Consider the following 9,233-nt stretch of genomic DNA (forward strand, 5'->3'; position numbering starts at 1 on the left):
CGGAAGTGCTCCAATCCCAGAAAGCGTCTGGACTACAAATCCCAGAATCCTCTGTAGGACTGAGCTTCCCGCCTACCTTAAATTTCTCTTTTGAATGATCAGGTGGAGTCTAAATAAACCCTCCGGTGTTGTGGAACTGGGCTTGCCTTTCTTTCTCACTGCTCCCTTTCACACCTGAAGTAGTTGGAAATGGGAAAAACAAAAGGAAAATTATTAGAAAGGCTGCTATGTGCTGGGTAAAAGTAGAGATCATAAAAGGGGCGAGCTGAGCTGCGCTGAACAAGCCTTCTTTATTACCTGAGCCTGGATTCACCTGTGACCAAGAATCCATTTAAAAGGAGATGCAACCAGAGACTCCTGGGTGGCTCAGTCGGTTGAGCACCTGATTCTTGCTTAGGACTCAGGTTATGGTCTCAGGGTCTTGGGATCAGGCCTTGAGCTCAGTGTGGCGCCTGCTTGAGATTCTCTTCCTCTCCCTCTCCCCCTACACCCACTCACGCACTCTAATAATATTTTTAAAATATTTTTTTAAAAAAGAGATGCAACTATCCAGCAGGATATAAAACAGAAAGAGAAAAGTTCTCTGCTTTTCCTTCACTTCAGGAATTTTTTTTGTTGTTGCACTGGCAGGAAATTGGTTTTGGATTGGATTTCCCTGATAATTAGCGATATTGTGCATCTTTTAATGTACCTGTTGGCCATTTGGATATCTTTTTCAGAAAAATGTCTGTTTGTTCCTCTGCCCATTTTTAAAAATTGAATTCATTGGGGTTTTGTTGCTGTTGCTGTTACTGAGGTGTAGGCATTCTTTATATGAGTCCTGACTCTTTATCTGATACATGGTTTCCAAATATTTTCTCCCATTCCATAAGTTGTGTTTTCATTAAAAAAACATATTTATTTTGCTGTGCAGAGGTTTTTAAAAAATTATTTTCCACATTTTTATTTAAATTCCAGGTAACTCACTCTATTAGTTTCAAGTATAGAATTTAGTGATTCATCACTTACATACAACACCTGGTGCTCATCACAATTGCCCTCCTTAATAACCACCACCTATTTAACCCATCCCTCCCGCCCCCCCCCCACTCCCCGGCCCCCCCTCCCCCAACCCAGTAACCATCAGTTTGCTCTACAGTTAAGAGTTTGTTTCTTGGGGCACTTGGGTAGCTCAGTGGGTTAAAGCCTCTGCCTTCCCCTCAGGTCATGATCCCCCCCCCCTTTATTTTTTTAAAGATTTTATTTATTTATTTGACAGACAGAGATCACAAGTAGGCAGAGAGGCAGGTCGGGGGGAGGGGAGAACAGGCTCCCCGCTGAGCAGAAAGCCTGATGCCGGGCTCAATCCGAGGACCTCGGGATCATGACCTGAGCTAAAGGCAGAGGCTTAACCCACTGAGCCACCCAGGCTCCCAAAAGAGAGCACTTTTAAGGAAATGGGGGTGTGGTGGCGAACATTTCCTGAACTGCAGTGCTACTGACCATTTCTTAAGTACACAGAAGAGTAACTGTACACAAAAACGAGCCACAATATTACTTCTACTTCTCATATACAAGATATCTTTCCATCTATCTCTGTCTACAATTTCTCTCATCAAAGTCATAATTTTCAGTATACAAGTCTTTTACCTCGTTTAAATTTATTCCAAAGGATTTTTATTTTTGATGCTATTGTGAATGGAACTATTTTCTTTCTCAGATATCCCATTTTTAGTGTATAGAAACCCAGCTGATTTCTGTATGATGGTTCTTTACGATACAACCTTATTGAATTCACTGATTAGCTCTAACCATATTTTTGGTGAGGTCTTCAGGATTTCCTGTATGTAAGATCATATCATTTGCAAACAAAGACTAATTAACTTCTTCCTCTCCTATTCGGTGTCTTTTATTTCATCTTGATTGAATGTCCCAGCATTATGCTGAATAGGAATAGTGAGTGAGTGAGAGTGGGTACATTGTTTTATTTCTAATTTTAGAGGATAAGCTTTCAATCTTTCATTGAGTATGGTAGCTGTGGGTTTGGTGTATATGGCCTCTATTAGGTTGAGTTATATTCCATCTATATGTGATTTGTTGAGAGCTTTTATCATGAAAGGATGTCATATTTTTTCTAATGTTTTTTTGATCCTTTTTTCAGATGACCATGTAATTTTTACCTTTCATTCAATTAAAGTGGTGTATCACATTTATTTTTTTAAAAGATTTTATTTATTTGACAGAAATAAATCACAAGTAGATGGAGAGGCAGGCAGAGAGAGGGAAGCAGGCTCCCTGCTGAGCAGAGAGCCCGATTCGAGACTTGATCCCAGGACCGAGATCATGACCTGAGCCGAAGGCAGCGGCTTAACCCACTGAGCCACCCAGGCACCCCGTGTATCACATTTATTAATTGGCATGTGTTGAACCATCCATGCATCCCACTTTGTCATGGTGTATGATCTTTATGAAGTGCTATTGAATTTGGTTTGTTGATATTTTATTGATAATTTTTGCATCCATATTCATCAATAACATTTGTGTGTAGATATCTGTGATTGTATTGTCCCTATCTGGCTTTGGTACCAGGGTAGTGCTGGTCTTCCCTATAAAATGAGTTTGGAAGTGATCCTCTCTCTTCAGTTTTTGGAAGCTTGATAAGGATTAGTGTTACTTCTTCATTAAATGTTTGTTAGACTTCACTAGCAAAACCATCTGGTCCTGAGCGGTGTTGGATTTGGGGGGGGGAAGTTTCCTTTCTTCCCTCCCTTATTTGTTATTGGTTTGTTCAGATTTTCTATTTCTTTCTGATTCAGTCTTGGTAGCCTGTATATTTCTAGAAATTTATCCTTTTCTTCTTGGGTTACCTAATTTGTTTGCATATGATAGGTCATACTAGTTACTTAAGATTCTATGAATTTCTGTGCTTTCAGTTGTAACATCTCCTCTTTCCTTTTAGACTTTATATGAGTATTTTTTCTAAATCTTAAGATTTGTCAATTTTATCTTTCAAAAAAAAGTCTCTTAGTTTCACTGATATTTTCTATTGTCTTTCTGGCCTCTATTTCACTTATTTATGCTCTTTGTTTTTTCCTCCTTTTTTTAACTTCGCACTGTTTGTTCTTTTTCTAGTTCCTTCAGGTGTGAAGTTAGGTTGTGTGAGATCTTTTTACTTTCTTAATCTAGAGGTTCGTTGGTATAAGCTTCCCTCTTTAAACTGCTTTTGTAGCATCCCATAGGTTTTGGTAAGTGTGTTTCTATTTTCACTTGTTTCAAGATATATTTTGATTTCCCTTTAGATTTCTTCTTTGACCCATTGATTGTTCAAGAATATGTAGTTTAATTTATACGTATTTGTAGATCTTCCAGCTTTCCACCTCTTACTGATTTCTAGTTTCATATTATTGTGGTCAGAAGAGATACTTGATATGATTTCACTTTATTAAACTTACTAAGATTTATTTTGTGGTGTATCATATGAACTACTTTGGAGAATGTTCTGTGAGTGCCTGAGAAGAATATGTATTCTGCTACAATTGGATGGAATGTTCTATTTATATCTGCTAAGTCCATATGGTCTAAAATATGATTCAAATCCAGCATTTTCTTGTTGATACTCTGTCATGATCATCTATCCATTGTTGAAACTGGAGTACTGACATCCCCTACGATTATTGCATTGTTACCTATTTCTCTCTCCAGATCTATATTTGCCTAATATAGTTAGGTGCTCCAATGTTTGTATATTTATGATTGTGATATCTTTTTTTTTAAGATTTTATTGCAGGGAGCATTGAATGTGGTGCATAAGCAATGAATTCTGTTACACTGAAAAGAAATTAAATTTTTAAAAAAGATTTTATTTATTTATTTGACAGAGATGACACGTAGGCAGAGAGGCAGGCAGAGGGGAAGGGGGAAGAAGGTCCCCCACTGAGCAGAGAGCCCGATGCGGGGCTCCATCCAAGGACTCAGGGATCATGACCCAAGCCGAAGGCAGAGGCTTTAACCCACTGAGCCACCCAGGTGCCCCTATAATTGTGATATTTTCTTGAAGAATTGACCCTTTTTTCATTATGTAATGACCTTATTTATCTCTTGTTCCCATTTTGGCTTAAAGTCTATTTTGTCTGATATAAGTATAGCTACCCCTGATCTTTTGATTTCCACTTGCATGGAATATCTTTCTCCAGCCATTCATTTTAATCCTATGTATGTCCTTAAAGCTGAAGTGAGTCTCCTACACAGCATGTTGTTTGGTCATTAAAAAAAAAAAAATCCATCTGGACTCTCTGGCCTTCTGATTAGATAATTAAATCCATTTGCATTTAGAGTAATTACTGATAGGATAAGGACTTACTAATGCCATTTTATTTCTCTGGCTATTTTGTAATGGGCTATTCCTTTCTTCCTCTCTTGCTACCTTCTGTCAAGAATTGGTGATTTTCTGTAGTGGTATGTTCAGATTCCTTTCTCTTTTTCTTTTACAAATCAACTATAGACTTTTATTTGTGGTTACTATTAGGCTTCCATAAAACATCTTCAAACAGTCTATCTTCTGCTAATAACAACTTAACTTTGATCACATCCAAATACTCATCCCTTCCTGCCCCTACTTTTATGTTTTAATGTCACAATTTACCTCTTATATTTTGTATTCATTAACAAATTATACAGTTATTTTTATGCTCTTGTTCTTTAACCTTTATGCCATAGTTAAGGGGTTAACACACCACCATGCAAAGATATTAAAATATTCTGAATTTGACTATACATTTACCATTGCCAATGTGTTGTATATTTTCATATGTTACTAGGTAGCATCACTTTGAGCTTGAAGAACTTTTTTTTAGCATTTTGTAAGGCAGGTCAGTCTTTGTCTTGGAAAGTCTTTTTTTTTTTTTTTTAAAGATTTATTTATTTGACAGAGAGAAATCACAAGTAGACAGAGAGGCAGCCAGAGAGAGAGAGAGAGGGAAGCAGGCTCCCTGCCGAGCAGAGAGCCCGATGCGGGACTCGATCCCAAGACCCTGAGATCATGACCTGAGCCGAAGGCAGCGGCTTAATCCACTGAGCCACCCAGGCGCCCCATTGGAACGTCTTTATTTCTCTTTCATTTCTGAAGGATATTCTTGTCAGATAAAGTATTCTTGGTTGGCAGGTTTTTTTTTTCTTTCAGCCTATTACAGAAGTAAAATGCCTCTTTTTCACATCATAGCAAGGATGCACCATCAACAGGATTAATGACTATTAATGTTGACCTTGAGTATCCATGCAAGGCAGGATTTTTCAGTTTCTCTATTATAAAGTTCTCTTCTTTTGCCCTTCCCATATTGTCCTCTTTGGAAGAGAGCTCACTGTGTACCCCAAACTGAGAAAGTACAGAGTTATGCTCACCCCCTTGCAGGTAGAGTAGCTACATAATGTTTTGTGAATATTTCATTTTTTAAAAAATTGTTTATTTAAATTCAACTTAGGTAACATATAGTGTATTAGTTTCAAGGGCAGAATTTAGTGATTCATCAGTTGCATATAACACCCAGTGCTCATTACGTCAGTGCCCTCCTTGATGTCCATCATCCACTTACCCCATCCCCCCATCAACCTCCCCTCCAGCAACCCTCAGTTTGTTTCCTATAGTTAAGAGTCTCTTATAGTTTTCCTCTCTATTTTTATCTTATTCTTTTCCTTTCCTTCCCTTATGTTCACCTGTTTCGTTTCTTAAATTCCACATAGGATCAAAATCATATGGTATTTTTCTTTCTGACTCATTTTACTTAGCATAATACCCTCTAATTCCATTCACATAATGGCAAATAGCAAGATTTCGTTCTTTTTGATCGCTGAGGAATATTCCATTGTATATGTAAATCATATCTTCTTTATACATTTATCTGTTGGTGGATATCTGAACTCTTTCTATATTTAGAGTAGGTCTGCTGGTGATGAATTCTCTTAGTTTTCCTTCATCTGAAAATGTCTATTATGTCTTCACTTTTGAGTTTTTTTCTGAGATTAACAATTCATTTCTTTCAATGCATTTAAGATGTTGCTCCACTGTCTTCTCAAATACCTGTTTTCTAATCTGAAATATGCAGTGATGTGAAACATTGTTCTCCTACCTGCAAAGTATAATTTTTTCTACATGCTTTTAAGCATTTTAAAAATTCACCTTTGGCCTTTTATGCTTTAACTATGACAAGTAGGGTAATTTTGATTTTAACATGTTTGGGTTTTATTGAGATTTCTGAATCTAAAAAATGTCTTTTAACAAATTGGAGTTTTCAACTATTATTTCTCCAAAATTTCTCTTATTCCTCTTTCTTCTCTCCTTCTGGAATTCCAATGATATGACACAAATATTAGGCCTTTTGATATTGGCCCAAAAGTCATTGAGGCTCAGTGGAGTTTTTTTCTAATTTTTCTTTCCCTGCTTCAGACTGGATACTTTGTACTGATCACTTTAAAGTTTACTGAGCTAAATTTGTCATATCTACTCTGCTTTTGTGCCATTTGGTTGAATTCTTAAATTTTAGTTATTTTATTTTAAAGCTCTAAAATTTCAATTTGGTTGTTTTTATAGTTTCTATTTCTCTCCCAAGAACTTTTATATTTCCATTCATTTCAAGAGTGTTTACTTATACTTTGCAGAGAATGGTTATAATACCTGCTTTATTAACAAAATAACCTTTGCATTATTATTTCTTTTTTTTTTTAAAGATTTTATTTATTTATTTGACAGAGAGAAATCACAAGTAGTCGGAGAGGCAGGCAGAGAGAGAGAGACACGGAAGCAGGCTCCCTGCTGAGCAGAGAGCCCGATGCGGGACTCGATCCCAGGACCCTGAGATCATGACCTGAGCCGAAGGCAGCGGCTTAACCCACTGAGCCACCCAGGTGCCCTGCATTATTATTTCAAACTTCTGAAATATTTAGGGGTTGACATCTCTTGGTTGTCTGTTCCCTTGAAGTTGGTCAGATATTTTCTGGGTTCTGTGTATCAAGTAATTCTGGACTGTATCCTGGATACTTTTAATATAACATTATGACTGTGGTTCCTATTAAAATCTCTGGAGTATATTGATTTTTTGTTTGTTTTAGCAGGCAATCAACTGGGTTAGGTTCACAAATTATGCCTCACTTTCTGCATGTGTTGGTTCCAAAACCTTGGATATATTGTTTGGGTCTGTCATTCATTGAGCCATCCAGAAATTAATGAGTTCTCTTAAAAATATTTTTTATTTATATGAGAGAGCATGAGCAGGGAGAGGGGCCAAGTGACTGGGAGAGGATAAATAGATGCCCTGCTGAATGTGGAGCCTGAAGCTGTGCTCCATCCCAGGACCCTGAGATTATGACCTGACCCAAAATCAGACACTTAACTAAGCCACCCAGGCACCCCAGAAATCATTTGAGTTCTGAGCAATGTCTTTTCTACACTTCTTTGGGTATGCTGTGAATGTGCAGCATAGGTGTGAGTCTGAAAATTATATCAGTTCATCCATAGAATCAGAGTATTTCCTTCTTTTTTTAAAATTTATTTTATTTTATTTTAGTATCTCCTTCTTTAGCAATGTCCTCTTCTGAGTTGCCTCTTACATTTATATATCCTAAGGTCCTTCTTTCCAAGTTTCTTTGACCCTAAAGATGAGATTTTCTAAGAGTTTCAACCTCCCACCCTACCACATATTTCTGTACTACTGGGCCACTCTTGGGTTACAATGGCAAAATAAAGTTAGATATATAATGACCATTCCTCCCCACACTCTACATAACAAAAGCTCTTTTCTCAGTTCCTGTATCTAGAGAAATGTGTTTTAACTAAGGATTTCATATGCACTGACATCAGTACAATTCCATCACTGGTGCTGGCCTTGGGCAGGCACCAGGAATGGGGGCAGAGGGGACAGGAGGAAAGGCGGGTCCCCCCAATATTCTCAGGGTCACAGGGGCTGTCTTTTTTAGTACTCTGGTCAGAAGATAAGTTTCTCTCAGGATTTTTGCCTCTCTGTTCCCAGGCTGTTTTCCAGGTTTCGTCAACCATCAGTTCAAAGCCAGGAGATAAAAGGGGTGAAATAAATAAGTAAATAAAAGGAAATTCACCATGCCATACAAATTGATCTTCAAGTTTTTATTTCTCACCTTAATCTGCCTGCTATTATTTGCTTTTCAAAGTCCTCATGTAGTTGCTCTTTGTATTTTATCCAGAGTTTTTGGTTGTAATCCAAGGGGGAGATTGGCTGTAGTGTGTTTAGTCCATCTCAGCTGTGCCCGTAATGTTCCATTTATTTTAATTCTTTATCTTGAACTTATTACATGTTACATTTATATACATTTTTAATTTTTTTAAACTTTTTAAAAAAGATTTTATTATTTATTTATTTATTTGACAGAGAGAGATAGATCACAAGTAGGCAGAAAGGCAGGCAGAGAGGAGGGGGGAAGCAGGCTCCTGCTGAGCACAGAGCCTGATGCGGGGCTCATTCCCAGGACCCCGATATCACTACCTGAGCCGAAGGCAGAGGCTTAACCCACTGAGCCACCCAGACGCCCCTATATACACTTTTTAAAAAATAATTTATTCATTTATTTGACAGTGAAAGACACAGCAAGAGAGGGAACACAAGCAGGGGGAGTGGGAAAGGGAGAAGCAGGGTTCCCAATGAGCAGGGAGCCCAATGTGGGGCTTGATCCCAGGGTCCTGGCCTGAGCCAAATGCAGACACTTAATGACTGAGCCACCCAGGTGCCCCTACATATGCTTTAAATCACACAGCAAAACATTACAGTTTTGTTTGAACAGTCAAGTGTTTTAAAGACACTGAAAAAGGAAAAGGTAGCTCACATATTTACTATTTTGTGCACACTTTTATTCCTAACAATCTGTTTCTTTTATGTTCAGTTAGTTTCCGACATAGTGCTCAGTGATTCATTAGTTGCATATAACACCCAGTGCTCATCACGACATCATGTTTTCACTTGATATCTTCCCTCCAGACTGCAGAAATTCCTTTAGCATTCCCTATAGTTAAGGTCTTCTGATGATAAATTCTCTTTTTTTTTTTTTTTTTTTAGATTTTTTTTATTTATTAATTTGACAGAGAGAAATCACAAGTAGACGGAGAGGCAGCCAGAAAGAGAGAGAGGGAAGCAGGCTCTCTGCCGAGCAGAGAGCCCGATGCGGGACTCGATCCCAGGACTCTGAGATCATGACCTGAGCCGAAGGCAGCGGCTTAACCCACTGAGCCACCCAGT

This window comes from Mustela nigripes, chromosome 17 (genome assembly GCF_022355385.1).
Source record: "Mustela nigripes isolate SB6536 chromosome 17, MUSNIG.SB6536, whole genome shotgun sequence".
Lineage (NCBI taxonomy): Eukaryota > Metazoa > Chordata > Mammalia > Carnivora > Mustelidae > Mustela > Mustela nigripes.